Here is a 19,712-nt window from a genome sequence, read left to right as displayed (position 1 = left end):
TTGCAGGACCCTTCCATAGAAAGGATGTTTTGCAAACTGGTGCTGTCATTTCCCTGAAAGCACCACCAGTTTACACTGTTAAATTGACCAGGAACTCTATGCCCATTCATCCATATATAAATACACCCTCCCACACCTATATATATATATATTCAGTCATCCACCAAGACCAGTGTGAAATTCTTACATCTGTGTTATGTAGTGAGAGCCAGCCTGCTCTCAACGTGTTCTACAAAAGAAAACAAATGCTGATTTGATTAATAATACAGAATCTGACTGGAAATCTCCTCTTTGAAGCTAAATTCTACATAAGTGCTGATTTGTTCTGCATTTGCAGGCTGTGTATTTGGGGATTCATAGTGATTTGCAGAGGTGTGGTCTCATGTTCATCCATCCAAGTTGCTTTGTGTCTTCAGGTCATCTGATTATTTTGTTTTTTAGTAATATACACCAGTCTAGCTGTGAGAGTCAAAGATACTAGTAATTCTGAAAAACTGCTGACTCTACAGATAATGTTCAATTTGATGGCAAATGCATCACATGTTCCCACAGCTGAAGAGGGATGGTCACTCCTCACTTATCATAGTATCAATGTGACACCCACAAAAGTGAGGTTTTCACAACATCACTCTGAAGCCTCAGTCCCACAGTGGTCTGGAAAAGGCAGCTTTATAGAGTGGTAAAAAAGAAATCAGTCTTCAGGGCCAACTGTGTGAGAAAATGTCAGGATATTAATTGAAGTAGACAAAGCAATGTTGTAGAACTTATTGCAGCATCAGCACCCTGAAAGTGTCTGTTTGATAAAAGACACCAAATAACAATTGGAACCCTACTGAGAGTTTTGATGTTTGCTGAGAGCTATGTTCAAGATCTTTTTGAAGAAGAGGTTCCTTAATGCTCTAACATTCTTGTTTAGCAGGACTAGCATCAGAGAGAGAGCTTCTGTTTGTTTGTTGCGCCGTTAGAATAGGACCCCAAGACTGGAGTACTGCCTGAGCTTCTTGGACCTGCAACATGCTACTGGCAGGACTCCCTAAATTCTCAGCACTACATCAGAATTCTACCAATGTCCAAAACAAGTAAGCTGCTTCTAATGGTGAGGCAAGGGAGCACAGGATGAAGTTGATAGCCAGCAGTTCAGAAAGGGTTTCTCCTCTCCCCAGAGCAGAGGTTGGGGATTTCTAGGTATCAGCCTGATCAGGTGGGCCCAAGCATTTGGGTGGTGGTGAAGAACAAGCTGCCTGTGCAAACAAATGCAGAAGAGCCTTGCAGAGGAGTGGTTTAGTTGCTGTTTCTATTCAACTGAGTTTGACCTCAGCACAGTACTTCTGACAATGATGGATCAGAAAAGGAAATAATAAAATAATAACAATAATAATAGGTGAATGAGCCATTTTGGAAAGTTGCAATATTTTGCTGTTTCTTTTGTTAATTGAACTCACGAAAAATGCGAGCCTTGAATTAAGGGAAAAAAAGCTTGGAAAATCAGATAGCACTGGGGAGAAAGCTCTCACAGGTTTGTATACTTCTCAGGCCACAGGAATAGAATTATTTGTCTTATCTCTACCTTTCCTGCTTATTCTTAACTTGTATTAGATGTGTAAGTGCCCAGTGCTTCATGGCGCCCTAATGCTAGTGTGGTGTAAAGTAAGCAAAGGGATGCAGTCGCATCACACCATCCTTCACATCCTCTTAACTTCCATCTGAGAAACTCAGAATGCTAAGAGTTCATAGATATATACTCCAAAGAGCCAAAGTAAGAACATCCTCTTCTTCACCAGAGTCACAATTTCCACATTTGGTGTGATTTTGGGGTCACTGTCCTTCAGACCTTAGTGGAAGGCTTTTACTTCAAAGAGCATTGTGAGTACTGGGTTGCTTTTACATCTCAGCTGCTCTCCCTGAGATGACTTTTGTCAGTTTGGTTATTTGGTTTAGTAGTAATGTTTTTAAATTGAAACCTCTGTGCCCACAAGGCACATAAAACAAGAGGCTTTTAAAAGCCAGAGGATAAATAAAACACAACCTTGAATAAACAACAGGCTTTTGTCCTTATTTCCTTCCCTTCCTTAATGGATGCTGATAAACTATCTGAATTTCTCAGTGTATTAATGCCACAACGACAGTAATGGGAAACCCACAACCTCACAGTAGCAATGATTTGACCAAATCATTAGCTTTTAGACAAGCAATTATTTCATTCAAGATGTTTTGTAGGTTACTGTGGTCTTTCCAGGTTGCTCCTTTCTCTACCCATCACTGACTATTTCAGTAGCATGCATTTATCAAAGAAAACTGCTAGGCTCACTCTGGGCTGATATATTTTATGGAAAAACATCATGTTTGACTAGGTAAGCACTTACGCATTCTGCTTTGTTACTGATCTTATACTCTCAATGCTACCAGCAAATAATACTACTTATTGTCTGCATCAAAACACTTTTTGCTCTGTAAGATTGATCAACAGAAGTACTAATAGGTGTGCTTTTAGGAGTGGTGTTTTTGTTTTTTTGTTGTTTGTTTTTTTTGCTATGCAGTGCACCAAACAAAGTTAAGACATTCTTCTCAGGGCCTGGGAGCACACTTCTGTGAAAAACGAGAACTTGGAGGAGCACTCTCAGGAGATGTCATCCATGTCTTACATGGAATACCACGTCAAGCGTAGGCTGTGTCACTCCTCCTGTCATCAAGCACTACAGGTCTGATTACTGTGCATAGTAATTTATGTATTTCTATTTGTTAATCATGGAAGAAGCCTGGGAATTACTAGATGAAGTAGACTGGAATTTCTTACCTGTATTTCTGTCCCTCTCTTTATGATTATGTGGATGAGGACAGAAAATTCCCCTTGCCTGAGAACAGTTACAGACCTACAGCTATGGTTCTTTCAGCTTTTGCATGCCAGGTGCAAGATCCATTGTGCCAGCAGAGCATGGCTCCAGCATTAATATAGAAGCTGCTGATGCTAAACAAATGCCAAAACCTTTACTTATCTCTGAAAGAAGGTAACAAGAGCCACTAGTGTAGAAGCTTCTTTCAGTGTCTCACTGGCAGTGTGATCAGCAAGACATCACTTTCTGTATCTGCTTTTTGTGCTTTCCATCCTGTATCTGCCACAGTCATACCCAACCCCTCCTTTGGCAGTGCAGGAATTTCAATGTCAGTGAAAATCAAGCTTGTAAATTAAGGCAATGAAAAAACAAAATCAGCAGGGAAATTCCCTTCAAGATGTTCATATGCCTCCTTTCTGCTGGAGTAAATTGGTGCCTGTATTCAGGATTTCTGCTTTTCATAGCTATCATCTGTGAGTTCACCTCCCCCATTTGTTCTCTAGACTGTATACCAGGGCAAGTCAAAACAAACTGATCACCCATCCAAACTTTTGTTTTGAGAACACTTCCAGAGCAAGTCACCTCCAATTCTTTTTTTTTTTTTTCCTAAGGTCTCTAAACAGAACAGGCTATGGTTAATAACATAAATGCACAGAGGCAGACACACCACTGAATGTGCCCAGAAAGAGGCAGCAAGCAAAACACATTTGCAGAAAAATACAACTTCGAGCTAGTCAGGACACAGACAGCATTCATTTTGCACGTCCATGCACTTAATGTTTATTGCTTGGCAATGGGCTGCATAATAGAAAAATTGTTTGTCCTCTATATTGATCTATTCACTTCTACTTATTTCACAGCGTGTATAACTTTCAACCAAAGTAATAAAGCAGACCAATTCACAAAAAAAAAAAATAATAAAAAAAAAAATTAAAATATTACAAACAAAATTACTACATATTCAGGAATGAAAAAACAGAATTCAGAGGCAAGTGAAAAGCATAATATCTTGTTCTGAAAGGTGAGCATTGTACTAAAAAGCAGTAATATCCGTCCAGCTGTTTGGATCTGAATCCTTTCCTCACATGGTAATAAATAAATAAAAATAAAAAGTCAGACCTTACATCACAAGAAACTCAGTTTCTGAACATCCAGGTTCAGCAGAATATGGATTCCGATATAAAAAGGAAAATAGTATAGGTTTATGGAAATGTGAGTTTCTAGAATTAAAAGAGGAAGAACTCAGTTTCTTTACATATAAGAAAAGCTCAAAAAAAGATATCTGTAACCACAGCTGAATATATATTTCACTTCTGAAAGCAATTCACAACAATTGTGAAGTTTTGATAAAAATATTAAAAAAAAAAAAAAAAAAATTAAATGAAATGTTGGGAATGACACCTCCAAAGTCAGAAATCTTCCATCATCCATTGCTTTCTGAATTCCTATGGCTTACCATGGCAAAGTAGCAGTAGACTGAGGGAAGGGGTCATTCCTGAATGTTGGGGACCTGTTCAGAAGCAAAAGTCTGCAGTTGGGCCCTCTCAGTTCCACACCTTTTCTTTGCTCAGAAAGGTTGTGAATGCCCCATCTCTGGAAGCATTCAAGGCCAGGCTGGATGTGGCACTGGGCAATCTGGCCTCGTGGTTGGTGACTCTGCACATAGCAGGGGGTTGAATCTAGATCATCTTTGAGGTCTTTTCAGCCCAGGCCATTCTTTGATGATTCTATGATTCTTTTTGTTCCCTACACACATTCTGGACTTTGTAGGGTGCCCTGAGTTCTTCCCTGGGTGCCAATAGTCCACAGTGTGACAAGGGATCAGGTTGTTTACAAGCAAATCTGGCTGAGTTTTGATGAATTCTCTCAGTTATAATGATGGGGAGAAAAATATTGTTCGTGGGCTACGTAAACAATTTTAATTGGCTCAGCAGCCCGAAATGTGCTTTTTTTGTTTGACTGCCAAGGTTGCTTTCTCTCTTACTAATTATGTTTCTCTTCAGCTTTCAGCAAAAACAGGAAATAAGACATCCATTACTTGAATGACAAATTTTCAACAAGCCAACATTTCAACATCGATTGTGTAATTTCCGACCTAGAGCCAGCTAGGAGCTTGGAAATGTATGTCTGCTCTTACAAGGGTCTTATTGGCCCCACGTGCTGCTAAATAATAGTATGCTACGTTTGTGCTTCTGAAACTTAGTGCAAGAGACCTTTCCCAATGGGTACTGGAGATAGATACACCCCAGTGTATGGCTGATGTTGATTTCCTCTGCTGTGAATGTCTTACTAGGGTATGTCTGCTGCCTTGGTTTCTACCGGACCCTCAGGAGGTCTGGGATTATCCCAAGTCCTGTACCTTGTCACAGGCTTAAATGGTGAATGAAATTCTGCTCTCATACTGTGGCAACTTTCTAGATTTATGTACCAAGCCCATCGTTTTCTGTAGATCCCTTTTCTGTATTTCCACTCTGGAAATACTGAAACTACTAGCCTCTGTAACAAAACATTTCACTAACTCTGCAGGACATCTTGGGAGCCTTTTACTTTCCCCCTCAGACTGGCTGACTGAGCAAGCAATACAAGTATCTGGCTGATGCTTGTATTCATGGCTATCTCTTGTACTCTCTCCCATATACGTTAGCAGGTTTCTTCTTCCAACAAAGACATCTGGTAGCTCAAATTTATAAAAGCAGTAGGTGTATACCCAGATTATCTCTTTATCTACTCCTAGTGCAAAAGCTAAAGGGGGAGGGAAGTCATCAGAACAGCTGGCCATGTGTCAGACAGCCATCAGCCCTCTTTAGCCATCACCAAAGTACATTGCCTTTGCAGGTCTATGCAGATCAGCTCTTCGTGTTCTCAAGAGAAGTTTAATAAAAAAGCATTTGCAACTTGAAAGAAATGACCATCCAGATTGGCGTACATTTGGTACAAACAAGATTCTTCAAAATTGGGGTTATAGAAGCAGCTTTTCTTCTGCAAACTCTTGGACATAGGCACTACAGATTTACCTAAGATATCTGAAGATTAGATTGGCAACGCTCCAGAAATGTTGAAGATAGTCTCCCTTCTGTTACATGAAAATACGGTGGTCCCAAGATACAGCACCAGCAAAACAGGGTTAGACTGAGGATTGTATATATTTCCTTTTTACCTCTCTATTTCCTTAGTCCTGATATTGATTTTAAGCTCTGGTGAGTTTGGTTTTTTGGTTTTTTAAACAAGTCTTTGTTTGTTTTATTTATTATTTTTTTTTCCCCTGAGATGTCCAGCCTTTTTTGGTTTCAGGGCACACTATCATATCCACCTAGAGTAGCTGCTGTGTACAATTTCACAGTTTGAGCGTGGAGAAAAAGCTCTTACTCCTCTTGTTCAGACAGCTGAGCTATAATTGGCAAAGCAAGCGATAGGTGTATGCCACATTGTGGGAGTGAATGAGAATGCCCTTTAAATTACCTATAAAACCCTTTGATTCAAACTGCTGATGTTGCCATGGGCAATTTGCTAAGCGTATTGATCATCTTCTGTTTAAATTAAAGTTTGATGTCCTGGAACAGGCTATTCAGCACAGAGAGCTAATGGGATGGGATGAGATAGGGGTAGTGAGAGAAACACATGCACACAGGGGAAATGGACTGTGGTCAAAGGAGAAAAAAAGGGGGTTATGTACTGAATAGGTTCCATGGGTCAGTTAGCAATAAATATTGTAGTGATAAAAGAGTCCAGTATGGATATTGAAGGAAAAGATTTTTGGTGTGTAATTAAAGGAAAATGGGCAGTTTGATACAAACCTAAAATTTCAGAAAAAGAGAATGAAACAGTTAAGAAATATTATAAATGTGTGCATACGAACTTAATTTCTGCCAGAAATGTAAAATCTCCCAAATGTGTAATGAATTGGCTTCATACGAGCCATATAATCACTAAGCCAACGTGGGCAAAAGCTGATAGGCCTCAGGTAAATGTTGACCAAGAGAAGAAATAGCTCAGAGGAAGGTTATCTCTAATAGTTTTCCTCTGGCCATGTGTATGTCTACTCCTCTGTCTATCAACCGTGCAATCATTTGAGCTCAAACAAAATTAAAACTTTAGAAGGAAGAAAAATGAGGTTTTCATGAAGAATGATATCTGCTTTGCTGGAATAATGCCTAGCAGGACCAAGGTTTGTTTTTTTTTTTCCCTTGAGATAGACAAAAGGGAAAGTGACTTAGAGAAATAAAATGATGAAATATTAAACCTGATTATGTTTGTGAATAATATTTATAGCACATGAATGAGATATCCAAGCAAGAAAAGCAAAATGCGCATTGAACTGGTCAGATAGCTACAGGATTATGAATTTTGCCCAGCTCAGCATCAGTTTAATTAATTATGGAAGCAAACAGAAATTGGTCAGACAGAAGTCTAATAAAGTTTATTGAACTAGACAAGATCTTCGGAGAGTGACAAGAAGAGACCTCTCCTTAGTGATTAATTAGTTCAGGTTTCCTGGGGCTTCTTTTTAGTGTGTGAATGTAAATATCTTTGCAGAGGAGTAGCAAGGAGCTCTTACAAAACTCATGGATGCAGTTGTCTTTGAGCTTTGAGTTAGAATTTTGAGTTTTAAGGAGAGTGTGGATTATGAAGCTATGGTGTAGACCAGCTCCAGGTGATAGAAAGTTAAGTTCAAAAATGTTGACAGTGTGGACTGATACTGGTATCTCCTTTGGGAGCAACTAGTAGCAGTCACTCCAGCAGGGATTCCTATTTAAAACCAATATGAGAAGTATCCAGGTATCTCATTTCCATATTTTCTAAAAAGAAATAAATGTATAGATAGTACTGGTTAGTGGATAAGCCCATCCACCTGGCATCAATTACAGCACATCTTTTCAGCTTTATTTTGTTATAAGGGTGGAGATCTTGTTCCTCTGTGCTAAAAGCCATTGAGGGGGAACTGTAGGCTTGTGTTTGCCTTGCATATGGAAGTGAAGTGAAATTGAAAGTGATGAAGCCCTCAAGCTATATGTCTACAGTCAGATCCAGAGCTTCCCCTAGGAAAGAAGAAAACAAGGGTAATGATTGCTTCTATAGAGTGCTGTGTAATAAGAGAGGCTTTGGAACACAGTTGCACATTCATGATTCAAAAGAATATTTAAGAATTTCTGGATAACTTTCAACTGAAGAGGAATTATTCCTGACAAGTTAGTCAAGACACTACATTTACTAGTATTTATTTGTAGATGTGATCTTATTTCCCCTTACTGTTGGCAGACCTTCATGTTTAGAATACAAATGGAAAGAACTGTAATTGAGTTTCACCATTGCAGGGTTCTACAGAGCTTCTATAGTTTGGCTTTCTTCTCAGGGAGGTTATCTCTACCAAAATCATTCCTCTTCAGGATCTCTCTGCGGGCAAAATTCTTTGCATCCCTCTGGGCTGGGTTGAAAAGCATCCTGAGAATCTTAAATGTAGTCAGACTACTGACCAAAATCTCAAACGGATTTGCACTATCAAAGCAGAATTGAAGATGTATATTCTATGTTCACACTGTATTTGAACACGTAAACTTTTTGTGGGAAGACTAATAATGTGAAATTCAAGGTCAGCACAAGACTTATAGCCCTAAATGTTTGTGGTTAAATATTAGGCAAGTTTCTATGCTGTATCAATGTCTTTGTACTGGATGATCCTCCTTCAGTCACAGCAAGAAGCAGGTATCAATCCTGAATCTGAAGGAACAAAAGCACAGGTGTTGCTCTATTCCAATCTCAGTAGCAGTACTTACAGACTTGATTGCAACACGCTGGAGAGGTGTCATGAACCCACAGCCCTGGGAAGAGCATGTGGAAGAAACAGCTGAAGAACAGACAAGGAAACCCAGATACCAACATCTGAAAAGCAAAGTTAGGACTGCACATCATTGAAAGGTGGTTTTATAATCTCTGTTGCATTTTATACTGTTGCAGGATCCAAGCATCCCTTTGATGTATTCTAATCATGGTCATGCTTGGTGGGAGAGAGACATCTCTCCCACTCCCAGTCTCAGGCGTGCATAAAGAGAGTGGTGTAGAATGGCTTGTGTTGTGAAGAAAGCATTTTTGCTTTTAAATGAAGGGATTTGCCTTTTGACTGACCATTATACCTATGTTACAGCAAGCAAGGAGTCCTATGCTAAATTTCACCTGGCTTATAAAGCTACAAGAACACAAGGAGGGACAAAACTCTTGGGAGAAAAGATGCGAAGACTTGCAGCAATAGCAACGTGTTACTATCCTTCACTCACAGTTGGGTCACAAAGAGGCGGGAGGGTTACCAAAACATGAAGGGAAAGCATGTTGGAAACAAGCAGCCCAAGCTGCTGGCTACCACACCGCACAGAGAAGCAAAGCTCTGGTACCCAGCAAGCAGTGGTGCCCAGGAAGAGCTATCGCAGGAAACCATCTGTACCGGGCAGTGAGGGAGGCACCCCGTGCCGCAGAGGCTGCAGGAAGGCAGCTCCACAGGAAGTTGGGCCAGGCCAGCAGCCTCTGCAAACATTTATTTCTCTCCCTGACAGTCTTCTCCTTGATGCTCTCCATAAATGACATGGGGAGGAAGTAAGTTGTCAATTGAAAATTGTCGCCTATTATTAGCTGCGGAATGCAAAGTGCTTTAGTTAAGAAACCAATGTGTAACAGATTTGCATTTATTTCCTGTAACTGTAGTTAACAGGAAATTTATTTGAAATAGAAATAATTAGAAAACCAGTGTGACCCTTTCCTGAGAAATGTAATTTCTGACAGCCAAGAAATTCATGCTCAGTGTTTTTTGAAATCTAGAAAACACAAGGGGTTTGAAAGGAAGAGTGAAGAGAATTGGTCAGAAAAATAAATTAGTGGACAAATTCTGGTAAAAACTTTAAACAAGTCATGGAAAGCAGTGGTGCAGAATGCACTTTTAGAATCGTGTTAGAGAAAGCGAAGCTGACTCCTCCCTTCAAATCCGAATGATGTGTTTTTCATGGCTAAATTATGACTGGTGTCTGCTAATTTGACCAGAGCCACAGAGCGGTGGGAAGAAAATACAGGGAATTGTGTTGAGATTGAGATTGCAAACTATCACATTGTTCGTAATTATTACTTCCCCATCTCAGGAGGTGTTGAAGGCCAGGTTGGATGGGGCCCTGGGCAGCCTGGTCTAGTATTACATATGGAGGTTGGTGGCCCTGCCTGTGGCAGGGGTGTTGGAGCTTCATGATCCTTGAGGTCCCTTCCAACCCAGGCTATTCTTTGATTCTATGATGATTATTATTAGGGGGTTTCTCCCACTTCAGAAATATTCTTCTGCCACAGATATGTAACTATTATAATTCCTTTTAAGTAAAATAACCAAAAGACTTTTAGAATATTCCGTGTGTCTACATTACACACTTAGGCTGACTCAGCCATGTCAGGCAGAGGTATAAGGAGGCATGATGCCTGATCAACACAGCAGTATTGGCAAAAGCTCCTAGCACAGAATAATTTATACCAGCAGAATTGTACTTTTGCCAACACAGCATGTTTCATCCAAGTAAGGCTGGAATAAACTCTTCCAGAAGAAGCTTGAGGTTTAAGGTACAACCACGAAATCATGTATTTTGCTGGTAGGATATAATAGCATGGCAAACTGTTCCCCACTTAGGTCTGTCCCAAGTCTCCTGCTCAGCAGGTAGCAAGGAAAACAGGAAACCAGACATCAAGAAGGCAGCAAACAAACCTCTGAGTCTAAAAGGGAATCTTTAGAAGCTGTGATCCCTCCAGCAAACAGGAACAGTCGGTGTCTTCCTGCCAAGCTGCTGATCTGCAACAGCACTGACAGCCCTCGCAGGCTGCTGAATAGCTGCAGAAGGGGAAGAAATTGTGAAATAGGCTCAATCGGTGCCGAAATGAGGAAGGAAATGCTAAATGCTAAATGATTTAATTTTCTAAGTTCACTTTGTTCCCTACAGATAGACCTAGAATTGGAGTTGATTACAGTGCCTTGTTTTGATTAACAGACAGAGAGGGAGAGAGATCTGAGGCAGAGATAAACTTCTATCAGTTTCAAAGTGTTTCCACATCTTGTAATTCATTTTCATAGAGGGGTCAGGAATTCAAAGGATGTTTATCTTTGATGCTTTTTAGCTTAAAAAAAAAAAAAAAAAATTCTTAGTGATGCTAGTTTAAATCTAGTTCACTCTACTGACCTTACATTTCTTATACTTCAGTGGAATTATTCCGGATTTACGCCAGTGTGAGTAGGTACGCTTTACCCTATGCTAAATGAATTCACAAGCTTTAAGCAGTCTATACATGCTGACTCAACTTCTTTGGGAGCTAGATAAAACTTATTGGTGATAAATGATTTCAGTTGTGTTTCAGCTTTACATACTCCATCAGGTGGGTTTACTGTGTAATGCTGCCAAATTTGGAAGTTAATGGGCCTACTTCAATCCCAGGTGCACCCTGGGATGCTATTGAGATCTTGGTCCTACAGACCATCACTCCTTCTGTGGTGCCTGACAAATTCAAGCACCTCTGTACTGCTGCAGGAGATTAAAGCAACATTTCTTTTGTACTACCCAGTAATCTTTATGATCAGTGGTAAAGTTAATGTACGGGTTTGTCATTCAACTCATTTCACGCAGGCTGCCAAAGAGCCTTCAGAGCACAGTGAGGTCCTGCTACTACCAGCCTCAAGCCAGTGTTCTGGAGGTAAAAGAACTATACGCCCATTTGTTTCTCAGTTTCAGAGAGGCTGAAATGGAGAAAATAATCACTGAAGAGAAAAGGCAGTCACCGTTGCTTCTAAATGAATCATTTAAAAGCACCTAGGATTCCTGATGCCCAGTCCTGTCATGACTACTAGGAAGCATCTACACCCCCTGACGTCTCTAATTCTTGAGAACTGCAACTCTCTTGAGGCTTGGAAAAAAGGGAAAGAGGAGAAATGTGTATTAGACAGCTCTGTCCTTTAGTGAGTGTGTTGCTTTTAAAAACGAATGAAGACAGGCTTGCAGAGCCTATTAGTTGTTCCACATACACATTCATTGGGAAGAGAATTAGTTTCTGGCTAGCGCACAGCTACTGGCTGATACAAAGGAAAGACTCCTTTAATCTTCTGCAGCAGTATAACAGTGTCCAGGCTTGTCAGAAGCTGCAGGAGAGTGATGGCCCTGGTGTTGACAGCCTTCTAATTGGGTACTAGAGGGGACCAGCAGAAAGCAGCTATAAAGGCTGTGTTTGTGCCAAACGTGTGGCCAATATAAAGAGAGATCCATAGAGAAATGGAGAGGGAGAATGTGGCAGTACTGCAGTGCTGGACGCTGTCCTAGCCCAGCAGGGCTCACGCTTCCCAGCCAACGCTTTGATGGCACTGAGGCTAGCAGCAGCTGTGGAGAGCTGCAGCAGGGAGGTCTGGTGGGAGTCAGTAGCACTCAGAGCTGGATGGCCTGGTTGCTCTGCAGTGGGGGGATCTCTCTGTCCTGGCAGCAGGACTCATGCTCACAAATTGGTTAGGAGATAGGAGGCACAGGGCCTGCAAAGATTAGAAAGTGAATATATGCCATGGCTTTGTGTGCTGGTAGTCCATTTCCCTCACTCTGCACTATGTGCTCCCAGTACTGTGCAATGCTCTTCTGGAGCCTGGCAACCTGTGGTCATCAGTACCATCTGCATTGGCAACTGCTTCCCCAGAGACACCATGAAGCAGTGGCAGAGCTTTTGGAACTCTTTGGAGCCCTGGATAATACAGGTGGCTTCCTAATACTGTTTTCACTTCCATATTAATGGAAGATGCCAAGTAATTCCACTCTGAGACCTTGATGAAACTCACCTGAGCTAACATGTCACTTGAAGCTAGCTGATATGCACGTGATATGCATGTATTTACCACACACTTGTGTAACTCTGCCTGGCCAGCTCCAGAATTGAGTGAATGGGAATAGGAAATGGGGAATTTAAACCACAGTTCGATCTGAAAATGGTCAGACCCTATGGCTGTGGAATGAAATGCCTGATCAAGTAAAAGCTGAAGAACTCACTGCCCGAAATGCCTGGAAGCAGAACTGGCAGGATGGGCACCCTGTCCCAGCTGGAGCCTCTGATAGAGGATGAAATAAGAAGAGAGACTTCATGATGATAATTTGAGCAGGTGATATCAGTGAATGAGACTAAATGTCCCAACTGGGCTAAGAAACTGGAAGGTAAAGCTCTGGGAAACGGTGCACTCAGGAGGAAAATGTTGTTCTTCTGGGCTTGTTTTCAAACCAAGAGGGGCCTTAACTGTGCTTCCTTAGTCTCCCAGCCAGCCAGCATGAGATCTAGGCAGAACTTCTGTTGGTGACAGCAGAGTGGCAAATGTCAGCATCTGATGGAGGTGTCCAGCAGAGGTAGGAACAAACTGTTAGCAAATTTCTCAGCATCCCAGCTCTCCTCCCTTGGCACACACATGGCCTCTCCACAGCCTGCAGTGCAGGGAGGCACCGCGAACCCCTGCAGGGGTACCCTTAGGATGGGAAAGGCACTTCAGGGCTGTAGTCAGTGCATAGAGCAGTAAGGAGAGCAACAGAGGGCATCCTACATCAGAATTCCCATGGCTGTACCCTGAAGGATTGTGCGAGGATCATTTCAACCCTCATGGGTTGTCACCAGGGCTCTAAGGCCAGGTTGTGTCAGGACTGATGAATATACTGACGAGCAGAGGAGTTTGGTGGGGCCACTGTAAATAAGAGAGCAGTAGCAGCACAGAGAGATACCAGTTGGGCCACAACCAACTCTGTTTTCTCATTTAAATGATGCAGACTTATCTGCACTGAGAGGAAGCCAGGCAATTGGTGCCCATAGCACTTAGAGGCAGCGAATAATTTGGTCAGTGGTAGAGTGCAGCATGTTTGACTAGCATCTGTGATAGCTGGAAATTTACCCATCCAATTTTCTCCTCTACCCCAGCCACAAAGGGAGATCACTCCAATTATTTTTCAGACAGAATTAAGGCTGATGTTTACCATTGTCTCCCTGGTAACCTTCTTCTCATGACTATATTATGCGACATAATTGCAGAGCCTCCTCAGCTCACTGGGGCTGTTATTAAAGGCACTCTGCTTCTTTTTCCCAAGGTCAAGGTTAATAATTAGGTGGCTGGTGTGCTTGCAATGGAGCCTTGTCATATAGAAAAGAGAAGCAACTCAAAGGCTGCATCAGACATTCCCGAGTCCAAGAGGAAATTCCTGCTACATGTTACAAGGTCTGCTGAAGGTGACCCGGTGAAGTGGAGTAAATTAGTGAATAAGCAGTGCTCCTGCACACTGGTCCACGGGTAAAGCTTGGTTAGGTTCATGGTATAAAGCACACTGTATGACCTTCTATAGGATATATGACAACACACCTGGTAAGATTTGAAGCTGCAGCTTCTGGAATGAGGAGATGAACTCAGTACAATTTTTATTTGAGCTAGTGTAACAAGAATACATTGAGCTGTTATTCTTCTGGACTGTTTTCCAAAAATTCATGGTACTTGTACCTTAAGTGTAAGAATATTATGCAGTCCTTAGGCTGTGTATTTTGGGACTATGCATGTGCTACGCATGTTAAGGGAGGTGGTGGAGCTGCTGTCCCTGGAGGTGTTCAAGAAACACGTAGATGTGGCACTGAGGAACATCGCTCAGTGGTCACAATGGTGTTGGGTTGGTGGTTGGACTAGATTATCCTAACGGTCTTTTCCAACCTTAATGATTGTGTGATTCGTTGTGAAGCAGGGGATACCAGACTAACTCATCAGAACTACCTCCCATTGCATTTGTTTCGGAAGACTGACCTGTCGCACACTGAATGCCCAGAACTAATTAAAAGCAGAAATGACATTGCATAAGGGAACAGCAAGACCGAGGTATTCTTGGAATGATGTTAGTCTTCCTTGTGTAACACCAAGGTACTGCATTTACCTGGTGACCCTCAGGTAACATGAAATAGTTCATCAGCTAGACCAGTGGTCATCTTAAAAGGCTACCTTTGTCTAGAAAACAGCTTGGAATGCTGCAAAACACTGAAGAACATAATTTACAAGTCTGTATATGTCTCTCTGTGTGTTTACAAATACATACACACATACAGAAATGCATAATTATATACACATCATAAATACAGATATAAATATATATACATAGACAGGGAAGCCTGAGCAGAAGTTTCTGGCAGGTCTGTGACTCCTTATGAAATTTTCTCTGAGGGCATTTCTTTCCCGGTCACTGCTTATTTTCTAAAAGGAAAGCATTCATAGGTCGGACTCAAAGCTTCTGCAGGTTAATACGTGTATTTCTTCTGGCATGTATGGACTTCAGATGAGATATTTAATTCTGAAATAAAAACTAGTAGTGTGCTGCTGGGGTGACTTACATGCATAATAAGCACAGAGGAGAGTACTTAGCACAGAAAAGGTGCAAATTGCTTGGAAGAACTATACTGTAGAGCAGTAGCCTTATGGAAAAAATGACATGGTAATTGGATCTGGCTGGTGTGCAAGGAAGCAGGGGCTTGATGGGAGCAAGGGAAATCAATAACAGAAAAGAGAGGAAATGGGGAAGGGGAAACCTTTCGCATTTCTTCAGTGAAGCATCCCTTCATCTGACTGCCTGTAACTTACTTGTCATCATCTGTGCTGTGACCTGCAGCCAGAGATTTCTCTCAGCTATAAACACAGGCTGGTTTTTCATCTTAATTGCTTGCTGAAGAACATAAGGCACAACAAAACAACAACTTGTTACCACTCAAACTTCTTTATGCACCAGATTTCTTATCTGAAAGTCCGGACCTCACAATCCCAGGGCAAACCTCGCCCTCGTTGTGGTTTTTATTGTTCTGGTATGTTTTCTTCCAGTTCAAAGGAAAGGTTAACCTGCCAAAAGAAAAGTGCGTTCTTATCCCAGAGTCTTTAAAGTCCTCTGAATCACACTTTGCTAAGCCCCCAAAGACTTTAAGGTTTGTGCCTGTGGTCATCACTCAAGAAGAGCTCTTTATCTTTACTTTCACCACTTCCATCCTCAGGAAAGTTAGAAAATATGCTAGGTAGCTGGGAGAGTGGTAGAAGCCTTTGTTAGGAAGAAAACTAGCACTTGCTGAGACAGGATGTATAAAAGAAATTATTGTCTAAAAAAGTGATTTCCGGGTCTATGAAAAGGCAAAAAAACATCAAAACCCCTTCTTTTAGCAATGTGGTGACTTGCATGTCTATAATATTATATTATAACTTGTCAATATGATGCACTATTGATATGACACTGATTCTCCAGGGATGTCAAACATTGTCAGAAGTAGCTGACTTCTACTGAAGCATTCTGTATTCACCAGGGAGACCAGAGATTGGCAAACATGATTGCTCCTAAGCCTCCTAACCTGTTGCACAGTGTCAACGTCATGTCAGAAAAACCCAAAACAGAGCAACAGGTGCCTTTTTTTTTTTTTTTTTTTTTTTTTCTTAAAAGTCACCCAAGGATTTGGCATATCAAAGCCTCAGTTCAATCATAAGTGATGGGAAGGAGATTTTCTATTTCGTAAATAGGTGAACCAAGTAGGGAGTCAGGCAGGGCAATGATTTTTCTAACACTGTATGTTGTGACCGTGGCAGACAATAACCCAAAATACAGAAATCTGTATTTCCTTTTCTCTGCCAGATTTTGCATTAATCATTCAACTTCAGCCATGGTCTTGACATTACTGTCCAATAGAAGATACTAACAGAAAATCTAGGCCACCAGCACTGAGATCTAATTCTCGTGTCTATGCAGAAACGTAAATCCTCATAAAGTACATTTTAGGCAAGAAAATGTTACCAGCTATGAAGGACAGCAGTTAATCTTCCCTATACACAAGCTTCTCAAAGTGAGAGAGACCTGAAATTATTCAACATTATCCATAAGCTCTAGAGAGAATAAAGCTAGGATATACCAAAGAAGTACATGCAGGAGCAGAGATCCTGAGACTCTCTCAAATGAGCAGAGTTCCAAAACAAAGCTGAAAATACTCAGTCCAGGAGGGGCTGGCTCTTTGGAAATGGGTGTATTTTACTATTTCTTTAGATGACACCACTCATAGAAACATGATAGTTTTAGATGGAATGTTCCTATTGAAAAATACAGAGAAAAGTCCAGCCTGTTTCTTCTAAGCACTGAATACTTAACACAGTAGCACTGGTTTTGATCTCAGCTGTGCTCCAATAATTAGTCCATAGTAGGATCTACATTACTAAAATTTAATTGAAACCAACAGTCATCCCTCATAATTTTTACTCCGTCAGCGAACACAAAAATCTGCACTAGAAAATGCTGGAAAATACAGCCTCACAGAGAAAGGCACAATGGAAAGAAAAGCCCTCACTAAAAATAGTACCAGTCTTTTTGTCCCTGTGCAGGAAATGTAGGCACCACGAATTCTAGCCCAGAATAATGCTTTGTCTTTGTGAACATTATTCAGCAGGAGGCAAAAGTAAATCAATGACCGATTCTACTGAGGGAAGTAAACATTTACAGATGGGAAAATTGAGGCACAAAGATATTAAGGGACTTGCACGAGATGAAAAAGAGAAGCCACTCTTCACCACTGCTCTCATCTGTTGCTCTGGGACATGAGATCCTTGCGTGGGCATGCCAAGGTTCACTGTCCAGAGTGAGAGCCTATTAAATACAAACCCAATAAAGGAAAATTGAAATGTCTCCCCCAAAAGTGTGTGTTTTTGATCCCCACCCCCTAAGGTGTTAAAAGAGGTGGCTCTTGCTGGTTTTTTACAGTGAAACCAGTGGAAATAGACAGCCAAGACCAGCTCAGAAACCTGGAGAAAGGGTTCTTGAGAAATTACATTCAGGAAAACCCAAGAGCAGTTTAACTTGGTACTCCCCATCAGGACAGGACACTGGCTCCTGATGTACAGGGCCAAGCACTGCCTGGTGCCTTTGCAGAGCAGTTTATTCAAGATACTATAACTTTGATCCCCATTGCTCTTTGCTTAAGCAGATTGAGCTCAACCACTGTCCCACGAAGCATGGTGGAGCAGCAATCAGGAGATTGACTGATTTATTTGCTCCTACTAGCTCTCCCCATACTGTTTTGCCTCTCAGAGGAAAGAGAGAACAAGAAATAACTCTGTGATTGTTGTTACAGCTCTTTACACTGGGAGATAGATGGTGTCTATGGGAATATGGGATGATGCTAGCACCATCATGAGGATTACACTTAAGGAGTTGGTTTTTCTAAGAAGTTTGTTCTGGGTCTGAAACGTGTCAACATCTCTGTTTTTGTCCCTCACCAAAACTGGTGACTGAGCTGACCTCTTTCAGATAGACAGAGGTCTTAAGATATTCATTTCCTGTAAATTTTGGAAAAGTACATAAAAGAGAGTGAGCATGCCAAAAGAGCTGTAGCTCTTTTGTAGCGCAACTGTGTCCTCTGAAAGCAGAAAATGCACCTGGCCTTAAGGAATTGCTCACGTTATCCCATCAGGAGCCGTTCGGAGTATGACTACCCCAATCGTCAGGGAAATTGTGACTCAGAGTTTATACTTTATTAAACCTTGAGACCTGGGACTAGGAGAAATCTAGCTCAGAAATGCCTTTTCTTTTCTTTTTCCTCCCCAAACACATTTGAAGTTCTTATGGCTGTTTTTGATACACCTTTAAAGCCAGTATAAGAAACGAAATGTTCATCATGCAGTCCATGGAACCTGGCGAAAGAGTTGCACTATGCCAGGAATATTTGGTTGTGAGAGCGGCTGCCATACTGTAACAGCTTAAAGAATAAGAAAGATGTATTCTAATGACCAGTGATGGCTCTAAAGCATTGCGAGAACTCAGTTCAAAGCCCTTGAAATGAATAACAGTCCTTCTGCTGACGTTACTAATCTTTGCATCAGGCTCATTAATGTATTTCAGATATTATAACCCCGGTGCCAAAAAGATGAAAAAATTAAAATGTACTCATAAAAATAGACATCAAATGTATTTCTGTTCTGGGAATTAATATAGAAGCTAAATGCTTCTGCTAGCGCTTTACTGCTGATCTTTTCTTACTGTTTCTGAAGGAATTAGTGGGGCGAGCGGCTCATTTCAGCCAGGGCTCTGCCTCCAGCAGCCACCGGGATCTCATGCCACACAGTCTGGGAAAATGCTATAACCACTGTAATAGTTTTCACTCTGGCCCTGTAAATCAGCTCTTTCCGGGACGTGCTGTGCTGATGGAGAGGAGGGGGAGGAAGGATGGGAGTGGAAATAGAGACATTCAGGCAAGAGTTTCCCATCTTTAGCTTCCGTGTGATTCATTACGGATCAATACTGTACTCTCGAGCTTTTATAGCTCATTAACACCAAGCAGCGTCAAGATATAAATTTGTTATAGTGCTTACCGAGAACTCGGGGGCATCTGGAAGCAGACACCAGCGACCAGTGACTCTGGAACACAACGGGATACAAGGGAAGCACAGTTTAGTTGACCGATTTGCACCCTAGGTAGAAAACAGCACTCGGGTTCTGACCCAGCGCCCGATTTCCAGGTGCCGTAGCGAAACGTGCGTGGTGTGGGCATGTGCGTGTGAAGGGCTGGAGAGGACGAGGAGAGGGAGCGTGACGGCCGCTGTGATCCCGCGTGGGGCCGGGGTGCCGACAGCTCGGAGCCGGCCGAGGTTTCCCTCAGCCCTTCGGATGCTTTCGGGTCGCGCACCTCCCCGGGAGCCCCGAGCAGCGGTGCGATGCTGCTCCGTGACGTCGCGATGTGAAAACGCAGCGTCAGCTCGCAGCCCCGGCTGCGGGGAGCCCGAGCTCTGTCTCTTTAAGAAGCCGAGCGAGTCGTGATGCCGCTGTTTGTGTTGCTAAACCCCCAGGAGTCCAGTTAAGAAACGGGCAGCTGTCTCTTTAA

Source organism: Meleagris gallopavo, chromosome 5 (genome assembly GCF_905368555.1).
Source record: "Meleagris gallopavo chromosome 5, MGAL_WU_HG_1.1, whole genome shotgun sequence".
NCBI classification, from domain to species: domain Eukaryota; kingdom Metazoa; phylum Chordata; class Aves; order Galliformes; family Phasianidae; genus Meleagris; species Meleagris gallopavo.
Note: the sequence above shows the minus strand (reverse complement) of the source record.